The sequence below is a fragment of the Mauremys mutica genome, chromosome 1, assembly GCF_020497125.1.
Source record: "Mauremys mutica isolate MM-2020 ecotype Southern chromosome 1, ASM2049712v1, whole genome shotgun sequence".
NCBI lineage: Eukaryota > Metazoa > Chordata > Testudines > Geoemydidae > Mauremys > Mauremys mutica.
In genome coordinates, this window is record NC_059072.1 from 346,888,097 (window position 1) to 346,914,686 (window position 26,590).

The 26,590-nt window shown below is 42.1% G+C and overlaps 1 long non-coding RNA gene across 1 annotated transcript in view; it reads left to right on the forward strand.

The window, feature by feature from the left end:
• Nucleotides 1-633: 633 nt before the first annotated feature.
• The window catches only part of LOC123349603, a 30,670-nt gene continuing 4,713 nt past the window's right edge, over nt 634-26,590 (forward strand). Inside the window, exon 1 of the long non-coding RNA XR_006573596.1 lies at nt 634-746. This is a non-coding gene — a long non-coding RNA (uncharacterized LOC123349603). The remainder of the gene's footprint in view (nt 747-26,590) is intronic.

Consider the following 26,590-nt stretch of genomic DNA (forward strand, 5'->3'; position numbering starts at 1 on the left):
TTTCAAAAGCATCTAAACAGGTTTAAAATCAATAGGGGTGAGGCAGCTAACCTGCTTAGGTGCTTTTTAAAATCCCAGTACACACCTATCTGTATCTTTAGGTACCTAAATGCCTTTGAAAATCTCGCCCTTAGCCTTTCTGTGCCACGGTTCCCCAGCTGTAAAATGGCCCTTAGCCTCTCTGCGACACAGTTCTCCAGCTGTAATATGGGGATAATAGTGCTGCCCTACCTCACAGGGGTGTTGTGGGGATAAGTACGTTCAAGATTGTGAGGCCCTCAGACACTATGGCATAGGAAACCATGTAAGTACCTAATACTGATGGATTGTATCTACCCTCTTCATAATTGCAAGAATAGATGTGTTGTTTTAAAAATATTTTGAGCTCCTTGGATGGAGTTTGCTAGAGATTATCCATATTTATCACCCTGACCCCTGTATAGCTGTAGGTGCCTCTGTCCCTGTGTGGTCTAGAAAATGGTCCTGTTCTTTCAGTGGGGTGCAAGACTGCCTGAGCAATCACAATTGGAGGGAAAAGATGGCAACTGTGGCTTATTAGGATGCTGCCTGATGGGCAGCACCCAGTGCTGGGAAATGGAGGACAAAGTTTAAAAGTGAGTTCCCTGTCAAAAGGAAAGGAGGCTGCTCAGTGGCTACTTCTCAGTTTGGATACCCTGGCTGGGGAAAGTTATTGACTGCTCTTGTCCTGGGGAGCACTATGCTGGTCTCCAGAGACTGGAAACATGGTATGGTCTGTTTTTATTTGTTTTCTCTGACTGGACCTTTTGCCAAAGGAAGTTGCCCTGGTTTGGTTGGTGGATGCTTAAACTAGCAGAAGAAAACTGCCCTGTGGTGTGTTTTAGTTCTGTCCTGTGGCCAAACGAAGTCATCCCATGACTGTTTCATTTGTGCTTGGACTGAGATTAAATGGGGATGTAACACCAAGGGGGGGTCATCTGGTCTCATTGCAACTAGGAAAATACCATGCTATGGTTTGGGGTTTTTGTTTTGTTTTAGTGTAGCCTTAGAATGCTTTGCCTAACCAGGTCTTTGCAAACAGTCTTTGTAAAATGGATTTAACAAGCTTTATAGAGGTCCCATCCCAATCAGCAGCTCCTTATGCAGGCCACTGGTCAGTGTGTCATGCCTTCCCAGTCCGGTCCCTGACCAGGAGCTGAGAATCTGTAACAGCCCCTAGCTATGAGAGGTAGCCCGCTAGTTTGATCTCTAGAGGTCTCTAGTGCAGGCTCTGCCATGCACAGCTGCCAGTTATGTTGCCCACCTGCTCTCGTTCTGTGTTTTATTTACTATGCTGTCTCGTTTGTGACCCTGCTTCTTTCCATCCTCTGTTGCCACAAGCTTCCTCACAGGCTCTGGGGAAGCGCAAGGTATGGTTGTATTTCCAAAGTAATCCTGCCCAAATGCTTATGAAGCACTAATATCTGGCTGTGGTGTTTAAAGGAAGTTATTCCATCACAGACTTTTAGCTGTTACTTTTTACTAGTGGGTGGCCCTTCTTTTAAAAAAAAAGGGCCCTTTTTTTGACCCAGTGCACAGTTATGGGTTTTAAAGCTTAGCTGAAGCAATATTTAAAAAGTTCTAATTCTGCTTTTTTTAATAACAAGTAAAAGTTCAAAGTCAGCTATGGGTGAGCACTGTTTGAAAGCTGCGGCTGCCGCCGCAGACCTTAAGTTTCAGTTTTCACTGCCTTCAAGGCAGGACTGGAAATTAGCACTAACATATATAAATGACTTTGTGATACAGGAAGATTATATACTTGCAGCCCTGGAGTATATACTGTAGAGAACAATCCTGCACCAGCAAGCCGAGATGGTAGATAAATGAGCCAATAGGTGTCTCCCAGCTCAAGTTTCTATGACAGCTTTAAATCTGTCTGTCTATATAGGCATTTCTGAGTACCTATCACCTGCCCTGCAGGTGAATTCCATTAAATACAATTGATTTCCTGTACAAAAGAAACTCCACTCCTGCAAGAGACTGAATTTTTAGGCTCCAGTACATCACAAAAGGCTAAATTCTCCCTTGTGCAGATGGTCTGTGTACTGCTTAACTCTCACTTCAGGGTGAATTTCACCCAAAGAAACCCAAACTCTATATGTTAACCTGCTTTCCCAATGAAATAAGCCTCAGTGACTGTTTTCCAGGACATTTGTTGTTTTCTAGCTTCACTGTTAGGCAAGGGCTCTCTAAAAGTTCTTGTATCCTGGTCTGAAATTATCTAGTTTCCGTTTCATCTGGATTTCTAGTGGAAGTTCTAGTGGATTTCTAGTTCAAGTTCTACAACCAAGGGCCCTCTGTTAAAAGTGCTCTGTCCACAAAACAGCCACAGGGGTCAGACACTCCGCTAGTGTAAATTAGCATGCTTACATTAAAGTTGATGGGCCCATGTCAGTTCACACCAGCTGAGGAACTGGCTTGTGGTGATCAGAAGTCAGACAAAATGTTGCGGGCCAAATTCTCCACTGGGTGTCCACATGGGGTTTTGATGCCTTTGCCTGGGAGTCCCATCTCAGAATAAAACTTGGCTCTCTGTGTTTGTTGCTTGGACAGCCCCTAATTTTCTCAAAAAATGAAATTTGAGGTTGTTTTCTGAGAATTTGAAAGTCTGGACAAAAGCAAAATGACACCATTTCTGCCCAAATGGCAGGGGGTGGGAGGGGGAGGAAACACTTTCCACTCTGGACCCAACTAAGATTCTTCATACAAATGCACCAGGTAAAATGTCTTACGTCCACCATTTATCCAACCATTTAAGAGCAGGTTAGACAAACCCCTGTCAAGGATGGTCTAGATAATACTTAGTCCTGCCACGAGTGCAGGGGACTGGACTAGATAACCTCTCAAGGTCCCTTTCAGTCCTACGATTCTATTAAAAATGTCTTTCCTTTCTGCAGGAAATAATGAAATAATTCAAAGCGAAACTGTAGGATGTTTTACTTTGCTCAAAATGAGCTTTGTTTCTTTTGTTTGTTCAAAAGAGGGTATTTTTTCTATACCCCTAAAAGCCTGTTCATATCATGAGAAACACTGTGGACTTGATCTTAACCATCCCTACAATGATCCCCAAGCTGTAAAAGGCACAACGAGTCTTTATCTACAAATTAGGGGCAGGGCTCAGTCCTGATCTGGAGCATGGGATGGGAAGTGTTCCCTTCTAGTGCTCTCAGCAGTGCTAACTGCTTGGAAAGTGCTGGGATGAAGGCCAGTCATATGCTTGGCACTCCACCACATGGAGTCTATAGCTCGCAGGCATGCTGGTGGGAGGGTGTACAAGGAACACCAGTTGAATCACAGTTCCCTATGAGCCCTATGAAGGACACTTTCCAAGTCAGAATTCCTCCAAGGGAATTCCTTCTGCATGTGCCATAGCCTCCCCATGTGCCATAGCTTAAAAGACACAATCTGGTCCTGTGTGACTGGCGTCTATATGTACGAAGAAAGATGATTTTTTTAGTTAAGGAGCTAGACTGGCTCTGCTATAGACTTTTCTGTGTGACCATAGGGCAAGACACTTACTTTCTGGCTAAGGTTTTCAAAAATTGAAGCCTAAAATTTAGCTTCTAAATCTATTTTGATGCACCTAGAGTTGAATTGTTTGTTTGTTTATTTGTTTCCTCACAAGTGCTGAGAACTCAACAGCTCCCATTAGCCTAATTTTCAAAAGTAACATCAAGGTTATTTGTTTAGATTATTAAATATGAATGTAGGTGTTTAACTTTAGCCTCCTCTTTTTGGAGCTCTGTTTCTTATTTTGGAAAATAGAAACAATAATACTCGGTGTCAGAAAGATATAGTGAGAATAAATTCATAATTGTTTGGGAAGTTCTGTTGCCAGAATAACAGAAGCATGTGAGCACCTAGGTACAGTAGCTCCTCACTTAACGTTGTAGTTATGTTCCTGAAAAATGCGACTTTAAGCGAAGTGATGTTAAGCGAATCCAATTTCCCCATAAGACTTGATATAAATAGGAGGGGTTAGGTTCCAGGGAAATTTTTTTCCCCAGACAGTATATACACACAGTATAATTTTTAAACAGATAATTGAATACTGTTCACAGCAATGATAATTGTGAAGCTTGGTTGAGGTGGTGAAGTCAGCGGGTGGAAGAGGGTGAGATATTTCCCAGGGAATGCCTTACAGCTAAATGATGAACTAGCACTTGGCTGAGCACTCAAGGGTTAACACGTTGTTAATGTAGCCTCACACTCTGCAAGGTAGCACAAATGGAGGGAGGGGAGACAGCATGGCTGACAGAAACAGAGACACATACCATGTGTGAGAGAGATGCACCTTTAAGGAGGTTGACCCCACTCTAAGTAATTGCCTTTTTAAGTAGATCAGCAAGTTGAGAGAGCACCTGCTGCCAGCACACTCCTTCCGTCCTGAGCCCTGTCATGTGTGTGTGTCCCCATCCCCATCCCCCACCCCACGCTATAGAGATGGGGTAAGCGGGGGGCAGGAGGGAGGGGGAGGGAGACACACAACAGGACTCTGTCCTTGGCTGCCTTCTCCCTCTACACTAGAGCTGGGTGATTGGTTTGGGTGGGGGCGGGTGAATATTTCATTCACTGAAGAATCCCTCAACTCTCTCCCCCTTCTCCATTGCATAAGCTACTTGTCTTCATTTGGCCCCTCAGGACTTATCTACAACCTGTCTATTATCTCTCATTCACTATTAAGATGTTGACACCTGCTTTTGATCAGCCAAGGATGCCAGCTTCTGTCACCCACTTGTTAAATTTACAAACAAATGCCTCTTTATGCTTTCTTTCATGCTGCCTCTCATGCATGCGAGGCTCTCACCATAAATATCAGCAAAGCTACCCCATTACCTCTTTCAAAACACTTCTTAAAACAGAAAAAGGCTTTAAAAAACCTGAAAGCATAGCAGTAAATCCAACAGTAATTTCATTTCGTGTCAACCCGAATTGATTTTTTTCCAGATTTTTCTGTTTGGCTGCTGAACCAAAAAATTCATTCTTCATTTGGCTCTATTTGGCACTTTACATACTGGGCCTTGGTTAATTACTGCTGGGAAGCATGGTACTTGTAAGCAGAAGCTGTATGCTCCATAACCCAACTTGTGCTTGTTACAATGCACTCGAAAGCCCTATTCTAAACTTTTGCAAGTGCATACATCTCTGTCCTATGCAGCCTGAGGAGTGCAGATTCTTCCATCCATTGAGGTCAAACGGCTCAAAGAATATAATTTATTTACTCTATGCATCACATTGGGTGCAGTTCAAGTGTTATTTATTTATGATCTAAGGGTGAAATCCCAGCCCTCTTCATGTCTATGGGAGCTTCACCGCAGACGTCAATGAGGCTGGTTTTCACTCTCGATCCCTAAAAAGTCTGGGGTTCTGTTACTAGAGAAATCACTGCTCTGCATTCTATCACAATGGTCCTGTTCTACTAGACATGGCTACCATAAGTTCTAACTTTACTGGACTGAACAGAGGATGTTCTTGGTGGAGGAACCTCCTCTCTGAATTAGCATTTTGGCAGGAGCTTAAAAGCTTCAGCTGCTACAGGGGTCTGTCACCCTAACTCAGGGGAGCACTGCTTAAGTGAGTGCTTAATTTTAGCCCCATTGAACCACTCATATGTTTACAGTTAAATTTCTGTGCTTAGCTGAATTTGGCCCATGAGTCTGATCCTGTGGCACTGAAGTCAATGGGAGCTTTGCCATTGACTTTAATAGGTATAGGTTCAGGCCCTAAATGAAATGAAGAGTTGTCCTCATGGGAGTTGCTCTGCACCTTGACTAAACACAAGTTGTATCCTGGGGTAGTTAGAGAGCTCCCTCTTTGTAGGTATGTAGTTGTACTGGTATGAAGGTGCATGCACCAGTATAGTTTATTCCCATAAACTTTGGGGATAAAGCAGCATAATATCAGTATAATTGTGTCCTTGCTGGGTGCTGTACTGATATAACTATTTTTTGTAGACAATTACATTCCCTAACTGAAATAGTTACACACATTTTCTATACCAGTATAGACTAGGATTTCTTAAACTTTGGGGCTCAGTTCAAGATCTTTCAGTCTGATTAACCAAACCAAAGTCTAACTCAACTGATAGATTAACTTTACAAATGAAACTGGAGCTTATTTATTTCTTGTGACTTTGTAGGGGTTTGATTGATGTGAAGCTCCCCTGTGACAAGACAATGGGTTCTTGTATGAATTACACACTCTTAGAAGATACTATTGGTACCAAACTGCCATGTGCTGCAGGAGGGATTTTAGGCCAAAGCGGTTATACTCCTTTGTGGGAACAGAATAACTCCTGCTTTTCACCTATGAATAGAAAGGTGAATGTATATTTACAGTTTAAGGGCCAAAATTCTTTTTTAGGTGCACTCTGGCCATTCTCATTGAATGTGAATCCTGCATACGTAGGTTAAGGCAGAATTTAGTCTAGAGTACTTGATTCACATTCCTTTTATTACTGAGTGAATAATCAACAGAGATGTTACACTTTTCTGCATTTTGGCACTTGTGAGTAGTAGAAATTTGAAATCTGAATTGACCTTGGTTCATTGGGTAGTAAAAGTACCTTCCAGTCAAAGGAATAAGACATTCTTAATGTCTTCTATTTGCTCACTGTACCCTATAGAAAATGATGCCCTGGTATGTAACAGTCATGTGCCACATCACAGTCACTGCAGAGCAACTGAATTTAGGAAACTAAAAAGAAAACATAATGCAATGGGATTGTTCATGGTTACAGACTCCAACTGTGCAGAGACTGATTTTGGAATTATTGATCATTTTGTGCCTGACTGTTCCTTGCCCATGAGACGATTCTCAGTGGGGAACAGGACAGAAAGAGCCCTTATCTTGTACTCCGTCTGTCAGGACTGAGCGCACTTTGTGCTTCCATTCTACAGGCTTGATCCGAAATCCTAGGGCATAACAGCATATCAGGTCTAGTGTCCTTATTGGAATTAGCCTCTCCAAAGGGGAGAAGAAAAATGTGAGGCCATGACCCAACTTTCATCCACACAGACCAGCTCTAATGGCTGGATAGAGAAGACGGTAGATACTGTTCACTCTTAAAGGGTCACACAACTGCCATGCTCTTCTTGCATGCCCTGGAGCTCCAACAGACATTGTACCCAAAATAAGCCAGAGGCCTCCTGAATGGGGAATGCTGTACCTCCATGCCACCCAAACCAGAACTGTGGCTATGTAGGCAGCAGTCATGGCCACGCAATTATTTACACTAGAACAAAGAAAACAGAGAATTATCATATTTGCAAATATAAAAAATATAGAGGGCAAAAAAAATAGGATCAATGCAAATGAATTGAATTAAAAAATAAAGACATTAAATAGGGGTGGGCCGGTAAGCAGCAAATGCAGTTTAATGTAGTTTGCCCTCACTCCATGCCATGGACATTTCATGATATTGATGAGATCAAGGGAAAGATAAGGTTCTTGGTCAGGGAGGGGAAAACAAACTTGAAACTGAACTGTGATAAAATAGCATCTTCCATTAGACTGAAAGCCAGTTCATCCTTGAAAGCTAACCAGCGAGAGCCAGGTTCTGCAATCCTATCACATGCTCATAGACTTTAAGGCCAGAAGGAACTATCGGGATAATTTAGTTTGACCTCCTGCACATTGCAAGCCACAGAACCTCACCCACCCACTCCTGTAATAGACCCCTAACCTTTGGCTGATTTACTGAAGTCCTCAAATCTTGATTTTAAGTCTTCAAGTTACAGAGAATCCACCATTTACTCTAAGTAGTTCAAACCAGTAAGTGGCTTGTGCCCCGAGCTTCAAAGGAAGGTGAAAAAATCCCAGAGTCTCTTCTAATCTGAATTGGGGAGGAAACTCCTTCCTGACCCCAGCTATGGTGATCAGTTAGATCCTGAGCATGTGGGCAAAACCCACCAGCCAAACACTGGGAAAGAATTCTCTAGTAACTCAGACCCCTCCTGCTCTAGGGTCCCATCTCCAGCCATTGGAGATATTTGCTAATAGCAGTTGCAGATGGGCCATCTGCCATTGTAGGCAATCTCCTCATACCATACCATCCATAAACTTATCAAGCACAGTCTTAAAATAAGTTAGTTTTTTTGCTCTTCACTATTCCCTCCAGAAGGCTGTTCTAGAACTTCAATCCTTTGAGCAGTAGAAACCTTTTGTCTAATTTCAAGCCTAAACTTATTGATGGCCAGTTTATATACATTCTTGAGCTAACACTGGTCCTTAACTTAAATAATTCCTCTCCCTCTCTGGTGTTGCTCTCTGTCAATACATCAGAGAGAGAAATCATATCTCCCCTGAGCCTTGTTTTGTTAGGCTAACCAAGCCAAATTCCTTAAGTCTCCTCTCCAAAGAGAGGTTCTCCATTCTTCTGCTTATCCTACTAGACCTTCTTGGTTCCAGTTTGAATTAACCTTTGTTAAACATGGGCGATCAGACTGGCAGACAGTATTCCAGACGAGGTCTCACAAGTGCCTTGTATAATAGAAATAACACTTTCCAATCTCTCTACTGGAAGTACCTCACCTGATACATAGTAGGATCCCATTAGCCTTTTTCACAGTCACATCAGGTTGGCAGCTGATAGTCATCCTGTGATCCACCAATACATCTAGGTCTTCCTCCTTCTCTGTTGCTTCCAAGTGACATGTTCCCAGATTATAGTAACAATTCTTGTTAGTCCTTTAGGTGCATGACTTTGCACTATAAATTTAATCCCATTTCTATTACTCCAGTTTTTGAAGTCATCCTTCTACCTCTGTAATCGCTTCTCATGCTGAGCATAATTAACTCATGGTTAGTGAATGTGCACACTACTCAAAACATGAATGAGTGGCATAATCTGACTCTGAGCTAATAAGAATGTTTCCATAGAAAGGTGGCTCTGTGTGTCTTCAAGGCAATATGAACCTTGAGATAGAAGTCATTCTTTTTTTATTGTGTACTATCCTTAATATAACTTCCTGCTGATTAGAAATCTAGACTAAAAAAAAGCTTTATTTATTCATTACAATACTTCTGCTCAATGCTGCCAGAAGGCAAAAGATGTAACGATGTATAAGGAATGGATGGAGAATAATATGGAAAATGTTATAATGCCATTGTATAAATGAATGGTACACTCGAACCTAGAGTACTGGTCACCCCATCTCAAAAAGCATGCTGCAGAATTAGAAGAGGATCATAGATGAGCAATGAGAATGACCAGGGGCATGGAAAAACTCACAAAAGAAACTGGAAAAGAGTGGGATTTCTTTACCTTAGCAAGAAGAATAAGAGATAACAAGTGTATAAAATAATGAATAGCAGAGAAACTAGATCATCAGTTTCTGTTATTTGGGTCACAACGTAAGAACAAGGAGACTTTCAATTAAACTGAAAGGGGGTGAATTCCAAATGGATAAAAGGAGATACTTTTTCACTCAATGCATAATTAGACTGTGCATTCATAGGATGTCACTGAGGCTAAGAATTTAGGATTAACAAAGGAATAGGATATTTATATGGATAACAAGAATATCAGTTGCTATATCTAATGCGAACAAGGAATGGTGGAAAGGATTAAAACCTCATGCTTCAACTAATGGGGTGAGGGAGCACATAATCCAACATCTGTCTCCTGTGGTGTTCTTGCACATTCCTCTGAATCATTTTCTGCTGGCCACTGACCGAGAGGGGATACTAGGCAAGATGGACTGTAGGTCCAATCCAATATGGCAATTCTTATGTTTCTACAATCCTCTGTGCCTATATGGGAGTTAGATAGTTCAGTGGGATTGTTCAGTAGACTTTTATCTCTGGAGACGTGGGTTGCAAAGCATGAGTCACATACAGAATTAATTTTTTTTTAAACTACATATCCTTCCTGTGGGGAAATTCTGGTATTTTGGCATTTTGTTTTTGTCCCAGATCAGAATATTTTTTATGGGAAAATGTCAAAATGTTTTGTGGTTGGTTTGTGTTTGTTTGTTGTTGTTTTTTAACATTTTTGGTCAAAACGTTTTGTTCTTGTTTATTGAAAATCTGTTTCCAAGAGAATGTGGATGAAACTCCATTTTCCAATACAAAAATTTTAATTTAAAAAATGTGTACCATTCCTAATCCCAAATGAATTATTTTAATTTGGTGTCCTTCTCCCATCTGTTAGCAAACCATCACACAGTTTGGTTGAAGAGAGCCACTTGGATACCAAGTCGGAGTATTGCAAGCCTAAAGCGGGATGTGCTAACTGAAGACGTTTGTACAGTATACATTAGCACTTCATATTACTTTCTCTCTTGTCATCCCTGCACTCATCAACAGCTTCTAAAATAAAAGGAAAAGTGACGTTAAACATATTATTCTGAACATGTGCATTTTTCACATTACGGTACAATGGGGTTTTCCTAGAGAAAGTCGATGAAATTTAGATGGGTTCACAAAACTAAGATGGAAAAGGCCTATTATGTGATCCAGTCCCTCTTCTTGACAGTGCATTGCAGAATGTTATGTGAACACTTCACTTCTCTCTCATGGGGGCAAAAACACTTCCTCTGCTAGTCACTTTCTTCCTACTGATTTATTCATGTATTTCTACAGACTTACATATGGTTTTCCTGCAGTATAGCAAACCATGTATTTGAAGTGAACTCAAAAATTAGTTCAGTGTCTTTGGTATGAATCATTTTTAATTCCATAAAATCTAAAGTTCAATTTTATTTGTGGCTATTGTTTTTAATACACTCATGGGAGTAGAGTAAGTCAATGTACCAATCCATTGCTGAAAAAATGAATAAGGGAGATTTTAAATGTGAAAATGGTCGTTGTGAGATGCACGCCCAATGGGAGCTTTAGAAATTAGAAACTGAGAGTAGTAGCTGAAGCTGTTTGAAGAGAAGTTGTGAGAAAGAATCCGGAAAGAAAGAGGGGAGAAAATGGATTGTATAAAGTTAAATGCGAGGGCATGGGCAGCAATTTGAGCTGCTGTTCCATGTGAAATCTCATGTCTCTGTGGATAACTGTTATGTAGCTAATGACCTAATCAACAAACCTGAAGGAGGATTGCATAAGTGCTTGCATAAGAGGAATACATTGAATATTTGGTTATCGATAAACAAATGTAATTTAATCCCACTTAGCCTGAGAGGAGAGGTGACCCTTGACTTTATAATAAAATATTTCAAACTTCCATTAGGGCTGTCACTTACGGATAGGAATAACTTGTGTATCATGTGTAACAGTGTGCCCTTGTTGCCAAGAAGGCTAATGGCATTTTGGGTTGTATAAGTAGGGGCATTTCCAGCAGATCGAGGGATGTGATCATTCCCCTCTATTCAGCACTGGTGAGGCCTCATTTGGAGTACTGTGTCCAGTTTTGGGACCCACACTACAAGAAGGATGTGGATAAATTGGAGAGAGTCCAGCGGAGGGCAACAAAAATGATTAAGGGGCTGGAGCGCATGACTTATGAGGAGAGGCTGAGGGAACTGAGATTGTTTAGCCTGCAGAAGAGAAGAATGAGGGGGTATTTGATAGCTGCTTTCAACTACCTGAAAGGGGGTTCCAAAGAGGATGGATCTAGACTGTTCTCAGTGGTAGAAGATAACAGAACAAGGAGTAATGGTCTCAAGTTGCAGAGGGGGAGGTTTAGGTTGGACATTAGGAAAAACTTTTTCACTAGTAGGGTGGTGAAGAACTGGAATGGGTTACCTAGGGAGGTGGTGGAATCTCCTTCCTTAGAGGTTTTTAAGGTCAGGCTTGACAAAGCCCTCGCTGGGATGATTTAGTTGGGTTTGGTCCTGCTTTGAGCAGGGGGTTGGACTAGATGACCTCCTGAGGTCCCTTCCAACCCTGAGATTCTATGATTCTATTACTGCATGGTTGCAACACAACCTGAGACCATTGCATTTAAAACACATCATCTGACTACATGCACACTCAGAGTGGGACCCAAGAGCTGAACCCAGAGAACTAACACAAAATTAGAAATTCTGAACTAAACAGCTACTGCTTTTCTGTTTAATGGTCCAAACTGGAACCCCAAATTCAAACACCTCCAAATTTGGAGAGTTTTATCATAACTTCGGCATCACAGTTTAGACCCATATCAAAATTACATCATGTTCCAGTGAAATGTCATCTAGCAATTAGCTTTTGGTTTGGGTGGTTTTTTTTCCCTTTTAACATACAGTTCTCAGTCAGGTTCAGCAAGGCAAGAATCTCAAAGCATACAGGTCAGTTTTATCTGTTATCTCCTCAGAATGCCCAGAAGAAATCTTCTTATGTTGTTGGAGAGCACAAGCTGGAGAAGTGTGTGTTCCTCTCTTTATTTTAATTGGGGAGTGTGTTCAGTTGCCCATACATCCTGACGTCTTTTCATGTCCTGCAGAGGAGTCTAGATCACTTCATAGTCATCTGAATTAGAAGCTGCTGAATAAATAGTAACAATCAACATGGCAAATTGACCTTTGTCCATCTCCAGGATGGAAATGATGAACCAAAAATGTGACACTGGTCTCCCTTTCATTCCCAGACAGATGGATAGGCTTGAAAGAAAGCAGTGAAATCCTTTTGGAGTGCTCTGACTACAATGTTGTTGATAAACTCCCCTAGAAAGGGAACAATTTTGACTAAACACTTAGCTTCCACTTATTCTAGCTGGCTTCTATTCTTATAGTGGGATTATAGAGAACCCAGTTCTTTCTGCTGACTCTTATCAGCAGTGATTGGCAATGGTCTGGCTTTCTCTTTCTGATGTTTATTTGATCATCACCAAATGGCCACCAAACCAATAAGAGCAGCAAAGAGTCCTGTGGCACCTTATAGACTAACAGGCATATTAGAGCATGAGCTTTCGTGGGTGAATACCCACTTCGTTGGATGCATGTATTGGGTCATCCTATTAGCCCTTTTCTGCACCTGTTCCAGTTTGAATTCATCTTTCTTAGACATTGGAAACCAGAATTGCACCCACTATCTGAAGTGGGTATTCACCCACGAAAGCTCATGCTCCAATACGTCTGTTAGTCTATAAGATGCCACAGGACTCTTTGCTGCTTTTACAGATCCAGACTATCACGGCTACCCCTCTGATACTTGAAACCAATAAGAGGGGGTGTCATTTTAGATTTAGTATTGGTAAGTACTGCAACTTTGACTTAAAGCATCTGAAGCCTGCATCCCAACCAAGGGGAAAAAATCTGTACGGAAGGGTTTCAGGCCAAACTGGATGAACAAGCATCTCAAACAAGTTATTAAGAAAAAACAGAAAGCTGACAGAGAATGGAAGATGGGAAGGATCAGCAAGGAAAATCACCTCTTGAAGGTGGGAAAGTGAGAACTGCCAAAAGCCAAGCAGAGTTGGACTCTGCAAAATAAATTAAAAGCACTAGTAATTTAAAAGTACTAGGCATATAAATAAAAAGAAAACTAAGAAAGAAGAAATGGGACCACTGAGGATTGGGTAGACGTTAAAGATTATCTAGGCGTGGCCCAACATCTAAATGAATATTTTGCCTCAGTTTTTCATAAGGGTAATGAGGAGCTTTGGGGTAGTGGCAGGGTGGCTAAGGAAATGAGGATATGAAAGTAGAAATTACCAAACGCAAACAGCTTAATGGGACCAAATCGGGGGGCTGTATAATCTCCATCCAAGAATATTAAAGGAACTGGCATATGAATTTGCAAGCCCAATAGAAATGAACCCATAAACTCAGGGGTTGTGCCCTGTGATTGGAGAATTACTATTATAGTACTTATTTTTAAGAGAGGAGAAAAACGTGATCAGAAAACTACAAGCCTGTTAGTTTGACCTCAGTTTTATGCAATGTCTTGGAACAAATTTTGAAAGAGAAAATAGTTAAGGACATTGTGGTAAACAATAATTTGGATAAAATACAACATAGTTTTATAAAAGGTAGATCGTGCCAGACCAACCTGATCTCTTTCTTTTGAGAAAATAACCAGGTTTGTTTTAGACAAAGGAAATGAAGTTGATCTAATGTACCTGGATTTCAGTAAGGCACTTGATATAGTTCCACATGGGAAATTATTAGTTAAATTAGAGAAGATGGGGATTAATATGCCAGAGGATGTTGTGAAGGGTAAGACTATAACAGGGTTCAAAAAAGAACTAGATAAATTCACGGAGGATAGGTCTATCGATGGCTATTAGCCAGAATAGGAAGGGATGGTGTCCCTAGCCTCTGTTTGCCAGAAGCTGGGAATGGGCGACAAGGGATAGATCACGTGGTGATTACCTGTTCTGTTCATTCCCTCTGGAGCACCTGGCATCGGCCACTGTTGGAAGACAAGATACTGGGCTAGATGAACCTTTGGTCTGACCCAGTATGGCCAGGCTTATGTTCTTAACTGAAAGGTGGATAAGGAACTGGTTAAAGGGCAGGCTACAACGGTTCATACTGAGAGGTGAACTGTCAGACTGGAGGGAGGTTACTAGTGGAGTTCCTCATCTGAAATACAGTGTGCAATTCTGGTTTCCAATGTCTAAGAAAGATGAATTCAAACTGGAACAGGTGCAGAGAAGGGCTAGTAGGATGACCCAAGGAATGGAAAACCTACCTTATGAGTGGAGACAGAAGGAGCTTTGCTAGTTTAGCATAACCAAAAGAAGGCCAATGGGAGATATGATTGCCTCTATAAATACATCAAAGAGATAAATACCAGGGAGGGAGAGGAGTTATTTAAATTAAGCACCAATATTGACACAGGAACAAATGGATTTGAACTGGCTATTAACAACTTTAGGCTTGAAATTAGATGAAGGTTTCTAACTATCAGAGGAGTGAAGTTCTGGAGCAGCTTTCCAAGAGGAGCGGGGCGGGGGCGGGGGGAGAGAAAGAGGGGGAGATTCTACCTGGCTTCAAGACTGAGCTTGATAAGTTTATGGAGCAGATGGTATGATGAGACTGCCTACAATGGTGTGTGGCCCATCTGCACCTGCTAGTAGCAAAAATCCCTAATAGCCAAAGATAGGACACTAGACTGGGAGGGTTCTGAGTTACTACAGAGAACTCTTTCCCAGGCATCTGGCTGGTTGGTCTTGCCAACATGCTCAGGGTTTCACTGATGTCCATATTTGTGGGGTCAGGAAGGAATTTTCCCCCAGGTCAGATTGTCAGAGACCTTGCAGGGGGGATGGAGGTTGCCTTACTCTGCATCATGGGTCACAGGTAACTTGATGGCTCAAACCAGAGTAAATGGTAGATTTTCTGTAACTTGCAGTCTTTAAATCATGATTTGAGGACTTCCATAACTCAGCCAGAGGTTATGGGTCTATTATGGGAGAGGGTGGATGAGGTTCTGTGGCCTGCGATGTGCAGGAGGTCAGATTAGAATAGATAATCATGATGTCCCTTCTGGCTTTAAAGTCTATTGGAGACAGGATGGGTGAGGTAATCTCTTTTACTGGACCAACGTCTGTGGTGAAAGAGACATGCTTCAAGACGTTCTGTGTAGCTCAAAAGCTTGTCTCTTTCACAAATAGATATTACCTCACTTTGACACCCTGTACCTCCTGTTCCTCACTTTTGTAAGGTTGATATATATTGTACAAATTATGCCTTGAAGTATCCTTTGAAAACTCATGATCTTCTGAATATTATCATCCTGTTGTCACAGGATGTCTCCATCACTGCATCTCCAGTTCAGGTGGTTCCACAGTCACGAAGACACTCTAGGCTGTTTATTCTTCAGCAACGTGTGTATTTATTTCCCTCTTATATCACAATAGCAGACAGCACGGGCTTCCCTGCAGCCCTCACTCCCCAGCCTGGGCTCACTCTCTGAGCTTCCTTCTGAACTCTTCTTGAGCTTCCTCCTGAACTATTTTTGCTTCCTGTTTCCTGTCCTTATATTCTCCCCCAATTATCTTGTTAACCCAGTGATTGTCACCCAGGTGCTCACAAGCCCCCACTGAATGTGTGTAATTGGCCTCAGCTGGGCAGCCTTCTCCAGGCTGCAGCAATGTCAGTGATCAGGGTGTTACTGATAGCACCCTATCACACTTGTTGAAATGTGTGTGACAACACTGCATGTAAAATTATCAGATTTTGCTATATGATTGTTACTGAAACATGGTGTAGTTCTGGGTAATGCCCACAAACCAATGTCTCAGAGACAGACACCCTAGCATGTCAGAAAAGTGCTAAAAAGCCATTGCTGGCTTAATCAGACATTATCCTGTGGGGGAGGCGGTTGTAAACAAGAAATTTGTTGAGTGTATAAGAAGGGGGGGAAATATCCCTAGCCACCCATCCTCCTTCCATCTCTCTGCTCCTGACAATGACTCTCAAATAACGGAACAGAGTGGGGGAGTGGTCTCAGGCTGGAAAGGGACGCACCCTGTGAAATATCTTGCAGCTCATGGTGAGACAAACCTTTTCCTTTTAAGCCTATTAGCCTTGGTAAAGTTTAGGAATTAGCTTCCTTTTTTATCCTTTTATTTCTTTTGTAACCAGCCCTGACTCATGTGCATCTATATTTGTATTCATTTAAATCTATCTTTCTTTAGTTAATAAACTTTTTTTATTGTTTTATCTAAACCAGTGTGTTTTGGTTGAAGTGCTTGGGAATCTCTACTTCGGTCAACATGTCTGGTGCATATTCGTTACCCACTGTTGGAGTGACAGAGTCTCGGTGAGCTTATACTATCCAGAAAGGTCCTGAACAGTATAAGACACACATTTCTGAGGAGCAAGGCTGGGGCTGAGGGATATGCAGGTGTCATCCTGTATATAATTCATGGATGGCTGGGCATAGCATTCCTGTGTTCCACTGGCAGTAACTTTGCTTGCTGGTGGCTCTGAGTGAGCAGAGCCTGGAGGGGCTGCTTTTCTTCAGAAAAGCAGGGGAGCTGATGGGACACAGAATTCCATCAGTTCAGATTGCACCCTGGGGAATGTCACTCTCACCCACCTTGTTTTTCTAATATCTTGGGACCAACACAACTACAACAACACTGCAAACAACAATATGGAAGAGGAGATCATTCTCTAAGAAGGTTGCATAGAAGTGCTTAGAATTTAATATTATTTTATAAAACTCTATTGACATTATCCCTACTAAGTTCTCTAGGATTCTTCCGTAGGGGAAAACCACAACTGCCAGACCAAATCTTTTTCTGGTGTAAATTGGTATAGCTCCATTGGGATCAATGGATTTTCAGTACTACCCACCAGGAGAGAATGTGTTCCACAAACTCCTGCACACAGGGCACTGAACAGCCTAATAGTACTTCCCAGTCACTAATGGGCTTGACTGGATTTGAACCAACAAGAGCTATGTTAGGTAATCCAATAACTATCATGCTGTGCCCTATTATCTCCCCAAAATTAGGATTTTCTAGCCAAATACTTTGTCTTCAACCAGGTCAACAATACCAGGGGAATTTCTATCTTTTCTCCCTGCCAAAAATCAGGAAACACAGAGGCCTAAGAACTCTAAATGTTTTTCAAAATAGCTTACTGAATTTCCGGAACCTTAAAGGTTTGATTCCAATACAACTTTTGAAGAAAATGTTAAGACCATTTCTGTCCAGCTCTTCAGTGTACCTAAAACAGATCCAATCTTGTTGTTCTTATATGCGTTTAGATGTAAAATTGCCTTTTAAAAAGAGTCCCCTCTGTGTGTATTATATCAGGAGAATATGTCTAAGGCAAAGAGGAGGTCATGTCTTTAAGGGTATGAAAATCGCTTGACGGAGAATAGGCATTCATATTTACTAAAAAAGGGAAGAGGAAAAACAAAGAAGCGTCCTCTGCATGAAGTCATAAATATGTAAGGTGGTCACTGAGGAGTAAACATTAGGAATCTTGACATATATCTCGTATTTCATGGTAGATGGTTTTCTGGTCCATTACATGAGCTTTCCAAATAACTGTGGAAGATCAAGTCCCTAAATGTCTGTTCATCAGTGCTGTTAGTAAATGTGACAAGAGAAATGAATTTCATTTATTTAGCTGAATATCATTATTAAGCAGTCAGCTGTGTTGATCTCAACTTCCTTGCTTTCATTAGGAGTGTTTCACGTCCAGATACAGATACACATCCAGACCATGAAATGGTCAAGTTCAAGATCCTGACAAAAGGAAGAAAGGCGAGCAGCAGAATATGGACCCTGGACTTCAGAAAAGCAGACTTTGACTCCCTCGAGGAACTGATGGGCAGGATCCCCTGGGAGGCTAATATGAGGGGGAAAGGAGTCCAGGAGAGCTGGCTGTATTTTAAAGAAGCCTTATTGAGGGTACAGGAACAAACCATCCCAAAGTGCAGAAAGAATAGTAAATATGGCAGGCAACCAGCTTGGCTTAACAGAGAAATCTTTGGTGAGCTTAAATACAAAAAGGAAGTTTACAAGAAGTAGAAACTTGGACAGATGACTAGGGAGGAGTATAAAAATATTGCTCGAGCATGCAGGGGTGTAGGTACGCTGGAGGGCAGGGATAGGGTCTAGAGTGACCTAGCCAAATTGGAGGATTGGGCCAAAAGAAATCTGATGAGGTTCAACAAGGACAAGTGCAGAGTCCTTCACTTAGGACAGAAGAATCCCATGCACCGCTACGGGCTGGGGACCAACTGGCTAAGCGGCAGTTCTGCAGAAAAGGAGCTGGGGATTACAGTGGACAAGAAACTGGATAGGAGTCAACAGTGTGCCCTTGTTGCAAAAAGAAGGCTAATGGCATATTGGGCTGCATTAGTAGGAGCAGATCAAGGGAAGTGATTATAACCCTCTATTCAGCACTGGTGAGGCCAAATCTGGAGACTTGCATTCAGTCCTGTCCCCCCACCTCCCCACCCCCCGCTATAGAAAGGTTGTGGACAAATTCAAGAGAGTTCAGCGGAGCACAACAAAAATGATTAGGGGGCTGGAGCACATGATTTATGAGGAGAGGCTTAGGGAACTGGCCTTATTTAATCTGCAGAAGAGAAGAGTGAGGGGGGATTTGATAGCAACCTTCAACTATTTGAATGGGGGTTCCAAAGAGGATGGAGCTAGGCTGTTCTCAGTGGTGGCAGATGACAGAACAAGAAGCAATGGTCTCAAGTTGCAGTGGGGGAGGTCTAGGTTGGATATTAGGAAACACTATTTCACTAGGAGGGTGGTGAAGCATTGGAATGGGTTACCTAGGAGGTGATGGAATCTCCTTCCTTAGAGGTTTTTAAGGCCCAGTTTGACAAAGCCCTGGCTGGGATTATTTAGTTGGAGTTGGTCCTGCTTTGAGCAGGGGGTTGGACTAGATGACCTCCTGAGATCTCTTCCAATCCTAAGCTTCTATAATTCTATGATACTGTCAAGAATGCATTCTGACAGAGGTTGGTGTCAGTGAAACACCACTGTATATCCAGCACTAATAAATGTAGTCCATATTCAGACATCCCCTGCATCTATTCTGGATGGATTTGAGGTAACTTATTACATAACAGTAAACTCTTTACTAGTTACGTCTATCAATAATGTGCCTTCTCCACATTGGAAACTTTCTATCATTATTTACATCTTCACGTGTTTAGTATTAGCATCATTATGAACACTTCCAGTTATCAGGGAGTTTATAAATACTGGTGGGAGAACCTCAGAGTTTGGAGGTGAGGTTCACATTGGATGAGCACCTTGACAGGTTGGGTGTCTTGTATCTAATCAGCAAAATGGGATTGGAAATCTCATTGTAATATGCTTTTTAATGCAGGACTTCTTATGCTTCTCGCTTCCAGTCTGGCTTGAAATAGCATGTGCCTAATAGTGGATTTTACATTATGGTTCACTTTGGAGGGAGAGGAGCTGCCCTTCAACAGAAGCCAAATGAGGAAATCTTGCTGATTCAACCTGGGTTCTTCTTGGGGTTTTGGGTAGTGCTGGTCAGGAATTGTTTGACAAAACAGTATTTCATTGGAAAATGTCTATTTGTTGAAACTGAAATTTTTCATCAGAACATACTAGTTTAGACCAAATTTTAACCAGGAATTTTTTTCATGGTCTAGGATGGAATTTCTGGTCAAAATGTGAGCATAACAGACACCCCAGGGCAGCCTAGTGGTTGGGGCACTCATCTGGGATGTGGGAAACCCAGGTCTGCTATTCTCCCACATCCCAAGTGAGTGCCATAACCATCATGCTATTGATCAGGCGAGAAGACTTCTAGAGATGTATTATGCCTGCATGGAATCATAATCCTCCTTAAGAAGGAGGTCTTTATTAAATTAAAGAAAACATCTACAACAAGAGACAAACAGTTTCCACAGGCTTTGTTTCTTGTTTACCAGGGAATTGCATGCAGTACACAGACATCTAGTTGCTAAATAACTGCAAGTAAGCATTTTATGAGAGCATAGCTCAGTCTTCATGGCCATTTATTCCTTGGCTGCTCCTGAGAGCTTGTCTTCACTGCAGTGTTAAATCAAGGTATAACCTGAGTATTGCCCCTAACCTGACTCCTGTTCTCAAACACAGCTCTCTAGCTCAGGTTAAATGGTGCTCTTTAACACTGAGCTAGCTCATCTGTAGGGGGCAGAGTTGACGTTTGAGTACTGCTACTGCTGATGCTAGTAATGCAGTGGGGACTCAGCTACTTAGTGCTGTTGATCCATCTTAGTCCCATAGCTAGGACATCAACACAGGGGGAGGGGCAGACTGACTGCAAGAGAAGAGGGGCAGTTTTGCCAGCCTTCAGAAGCTCATGTACTTAGTGAAACATACAGTCTCCACCAGAAGCCTTTTTTATTTACTTTTTATGAAATAAGACGATTGTTCAGTATAAGAAATATTCAATCATTCAACAAATTCAGATTCAGAAACATAAAAGTATCGATCTTAACATGAAAGTGCAGTGTAACGTAAAGCCAATTCATGAAACTAGAGCTCAAGTCTTCTTGGATAATGGCACCAGAATTTCTCCATAAAGATATCCGGGCTCAGTTCTGAAGTCAAATCACTTTTATATAATGGGAGAATTAGGTTTCGCTTTATTTTATGGATCATGCTAATCCTCTGGTGTAATAAAATTATTTTCAAATAAGAAAAGGAATTCTCACAAGCTCCCATTGATGCTCCAAACAACAAGACTACTATAGGCATTTCAAAAATACATGGGAAAGCTGCCATTCATTCCTTGGCAGTACCTAGAACGTCTTCAAATTCTTTGCAATTTCTCTTATCTATCAGTGGTTTAAATACAACCATTTCAGCTTTCATCTTCTGAATATCTAATCCAAACAAGTCAAAGTTCACACTGATTCCAGTTTCAAGAAGTCTGGATTGCTGGTGGAATAAATTGCTGACAAGCTTTTATATAACTTGGAGTTCTTCTCAGCAAATCTGCTTTGCAATTCACCACTGGTTTCATTAATCAATGGAATGGATTTTATTAACACTATTGAGCTGCTTGTGAATGATTTTGTGACTCTACTTGCCTGTATATATATATATATGTGTGTGTGTGTGTGTGTGTGTGTGTGTAATATATAAATTCTCTTGACATTTTGTTTAGTGACCTTTTTTTACTCCTTTTGAGTGCTTAAACAGCTACATCTCACGACTTTTCAGGGTTTGTCTGGTGACTTCCTGCTATGTGAAGTTGGCAACAGTGCTGCAGAGGCCCTCTCTGCAGATATTTTCTTACCAGGGTTACACAATTTTTATTATAGCATCAACAAACATGCTTAGTTCAAAGACGGACACGAATACCCCCTTCTCTCCAGGCTACTAGAATTGGGACTCCTACTCTGTGGCCTTAGGACTACAATCGCTAACCTGAGGAAACTCCAACTAAAAAACTGGAACACTCCCCATTTCTACAGAGGAGGCAAAAAAATTTCTGGTGGGGCAATGTCCCCTCATATCCTCCTCGCCCAGCTATGGGCTATCGCTCTGTGTTACTCAAGAGTTGTTCTGCATTATGACAGCCTAGCTCAAGTGAGAGTTAACTTGAACTAATAGTGCAGTGAAGACCACTCCTGACTTTGACAGCAAAGAGGTAGTTATCCTGATGATGGGTGGGCAGTAGGTGTTTGTTCACTAGGAACTAGACAGAGGCCACCAACTCATCATCAAATGTCTCAGTGTGAGAGATCATCGATCTGTGCATAACAGTCACTGTAGAGGATCTTTAGACAGCGGCTGATCTTACACCATGATTGTTGTAATGCCTAGAAACAATGGGTCTCTGCTGATGTAAAAAAGTGAAACTCCTTTGAACCCAAAGGGGCTACACCCATTTACACCAGCAGAAAATCTGACCACTTTGAGGAGTCAGTTAGGCCTGATTCTCCTGTCCCAGTATAACTCAGGAGTAATTTGAATAGATGAGACTGTTGCAGAACGGAGATGAGAAGAAAATCAGGGCCAGATTTTCATCCTTGACTCTCATGCTACCTGCTTTTATTCTAAGTCTGAAGTGTTAGGATTGAATGTATCTCTTTTTCTTTTCCCCTTCTGTGTCTGATTTAATAACAAAATGGATAGGAGAAGTTAGGTGCGTAAGCGAGAAGGAACCGGAGAGCGATCTATATATATACACCTTGATTTGCCATGTAATTATTTCCACAGCCTTTCAGTTTCATTAGGGATTCTGGTGCGAGTCAGGATGTCACTTATTTTTATTTAAAGGTTACGGGAAGGAAAATGAGTACTGACATCTTCTCCAAGCAGACCTGATTTATCAGCTATCTGCTGTAACTCCATCGTTGTTCTCTTGTACACTAGCTTGACTTTCTATATATGAAAGGTATATTTTCAGCTTGTTACGGGACAGTGGCCTCTCAGTTTGTATTGTTCAACTGTTGGGTTTTTATACTTTTTTTATTTTAACTGTAATGCTCTAATTAGCTGCCACGACAATTTGAGACCAAGTAGTAGGTACTGAAGCTCTTCATGGAAATGTTGACTTTCTCCGGCAGATACAGCTTGTTAACCCCATCCTAGCTATAAAGTAGCATGTTCCAGCAGATAACCTGCTGGTTTGGGAATCAAGACTCCTGGTTTCTTTTCTGGCTCTGCCACTGACCTACGCTAAGCAAGTCACATCCCAACTCTGTGCCCCAGTTTACCCTCCCACCCTTTGTCTTGTTTTTATTTAGCCTATCAGTTCTCTCAGGCAGGGACTTTCCTCAAACTGTGTTTGTACAATACTTAGTACAATGGGGCCCTGATCTTGGCTGAGGTCTCTAGGCACCACCATAATACAAATAATAAGGTAGGTGTGAGTGGCTCTTAGCACAGGTAGACCTAGAGTCTAGGGACGAGAGGTCCTGGAGGAAATTCCTAGGAATAGCACACCTTGGAGAAAACTTAAGCTAATCTATATTTTGAATTGTTGTTTCAACAGCCAATCTAAAAAAAACACCCCAGGCAGAGGGGTGTGCTGTGTGGTCAGGATTTTGAGGGCATCTGCAATAAATTATCTTGGGAAGAGACAAAGGAAAGTTGTGAGGGATAGAATGGGGACCACTCCAAACAATGGTGGCACACAGCTGGATGCACTTTTGATTCAGCAAAACATTCATAGAGTTGCCCCGTATACTGGACTAACTCCAGGTAGGTCAAGTCCAGTTCCTAATGGACCTACTGGTCACAAAACGACCACTGTAATTGGCACTTCATTGGTAGTCTCAGGTGAAGACCATAGGAGGTAGGAGTTATCCTTCCCTCTGCTCCAGCACCTCAGGGTTGAGAAACAATCTTATGGCAGTATCCGTGCTGTGGATAGAGGACTTCAATCCAGCACCTTTCACAATCACTGAGAATTCACTACAAAAGAAATAATCTCCTATTTTCCTCCATATCAAGCTCCACAATTTGTAATGGCTCTGATGCTTCTGCTATGGAAGACCATGACAACATTCCCATTCACTTTTATTGGGTTAAGTCTTGGTCTCACCAGGGCCGGCTCCAGGCACCAGCATTCCAAGCTGGTGCTTGGGGCGGCAATCTGCAAGGTGCGGCAGTCCCTGTTGTTTTGCCCCCAAGCAGCGCGCCGAATTGCTGCTGCACAGGGCGGAGGCAGTCCGTGTGCCCTTAGGGCGGCAGGCATGTTTCCGCAGCGGCGGCAATTCGGCGGCAGCTTCTATGTTTAGCCAAAGCCGCCCTGGACAGCTAAACATAGAAGCTGCCCCCAAATTGCCCTCACTGCGGAAACATGCCTGCCGCCCTAATTGCCGCCGCTGCGGAAACGCGCCTGCCGCCCTAAGGGCACACGGACTGCCCCCGCCGCCTGCTGTGGCAATTCGGCGCACTGCTTGGGGTGGCGAAAACTGTAGAGCCGGCCCTGGGTCTCGCTAAAAGGAAGAAGCTGCTGGTGTAGGGTTTTCTCCCTGAAGGCACAATTTGCTTCCTTCCCTTGGTCTGAAATGCCTGGATTTCATTTGACCTTCAAGGCATGCTGGAAATTACCTCTTCTTTGCTGGAGTGCGGGGGGAAAAAGGGGAAATCTGTGATGCAGTATTTAGGGAAGGTGAGGTCGTTTTCCTTTTCTGGTTATTGCTGTAAATGGAAGCAGCAAAGAGTCCTGTGGCACCTTATAGACTAACAGAAGTTTTGGAGCATGAGCTTTCGTGGGTGAATACCCACTTCTTCGGATGTAAATGGAAGGTTGCTGCTGATTTTGTCCTTGGTGGGTTGTATCTTTACGTACATTAGAACCTCAGAGATACAAACTGACCACTCAACCACTTGCCTTTGGAACTGGAAATACACTCAGGCAGCAGCAGAGACCTCTTCCCCCGCCACACACAAAGCAAATACAGTACAGCCCCCATTCCTTAGGTGTTTCTACGTCTGAGGATCTACTGTAACTATCAAGGATGCCTAGCACTTGAGGTCAAAGTGTCTGTTTTACAAAAGTACCAACAGAGATTGAAAGCCTTTAGGGGCTAAGGGGAGTTGCTTTGGTGTGTGTGCGGGGACGGGGGGGGGCTCTGATTCCCATTCAGGGCTTGTAGGTGCCACTGCAATACATTCAGTACTATATTTTCATGCATCTTCAGTTCCTGGTTCTGGCTGAGTCCAGAAAGGTGGAAGTAGTTTGAGAACAGAGCTATTTCTGGCTAAACTGAAAGTCAGGAGTGCTTCAAATCTTATAAAAGAAGCTGATTTTTTGAGATACGCAACTCAGATTTGAAAATCCAAGTCATTCTAAAGGCTCGGATAAATATTTCAGCTTTTTTATGCTTGCTTATCCAAATCAAAGATCCAAATAGTTTGTTGCCAAAATGCATGCACCTATGCAAGGTCTGTGAAGGACAAAAAGTAATGCATGCAACAGTAAACTGTTTTGAATAGAGCCATTAGACCGACTAGAAAAGCACAATCTAAAAAGACAGGAAACCCTCTAGCAACAGTGGAAACATTAACGGGAACACTTTGTCCTAAATAAAAAACATTCAGGATGACATATCAAAGCACAATCGCCTCTAGTGTTCCATGCAATGTGTTACACGATTTTACAAGTCAGGTTAAAAACAAGTGGCATCTCACAATGTTCACAGCATGTGTGTGCTTAATTTTTAACCAACAATAATTTTTTTTTCAAAATATATCAATCAGTTTTGTTAAATTCCTGTATTTGTAGAAATTTGAAGGAAAACAGTTTAAATTAGATTCAGAAATATAGTATCTTCACTGCAAAGGAAAAAAAAACAACCCTGCTGCATTAGAAGACATCGTTAGGAAAGCTAACGTGTTAACAGAAAAGTCACATACATCTGTGTCCTGCAATTTGCCTTCCGTGTACAAGGGAGAAGAGAGAAAAACCTTGCAGACACACTTGAATGCCTGTGTGAAGATATGCCATGACTTAGTTCATTCTGCTATTCCACACCCCAGACAGGGGACTCCTTAGACTTTGTAGTTATTATCCTGAGCCTGGATGTTGAAGCTGTTTCATCCCATAACAAAGGTTGGGGGTATTTAGATCTGGCATTTAGGTTTTAGTCCTACATATAGGCCTTTTAGTTCCTAGTCCAACTAGGAAAATTTGGATCGTGTCTGTTCAGATTTTAAACTACCTCCCTCTTCTCCCCTTTAAATGTGGAAGCATTCCAATCCTGGCTTTTGATTTAGGTCCTTTTTTCAGATTTCTACTTCCTGTGACTAGTCTGTGAAAACCTTTAGCCTAATTGACCCCTGATGACAATACCAGTTACCTTAATGAATAGGTTAAAGCTAATCTCTAGTATCCAGCTTTTCTTCATACTGCCCTATGGGCCCCATTCAGCAAGCGTGTATCATTTGCCTATGGCTTACAATGCAGAGAAGGAAAATCCATTCCTTAGCTGGGAGTTGTCAAGCTATTTGGGAATTGGGACATTGAGGCGCTCAAATATCATGGCAATGGGCATGTTGTAAGAAACCAATTAGAATAAAATGTCTGACTCACTGCCTCCCATGCACCACTGCTCCCAGTATTTTGCTCCCTCCTTTCTTGTACTGCTGGGACTGGGCAATTCAAGGAACGTGTGGCAGTCTTCAGGCTGCAATAACTCCTATGCACTGTTCAGGCAAGAGGTGGAGGGTACATATTCCTATCCCCAACCATGGAACTAGGTCTGCCGTTAGTGACAGTATGCACTGTTGTTA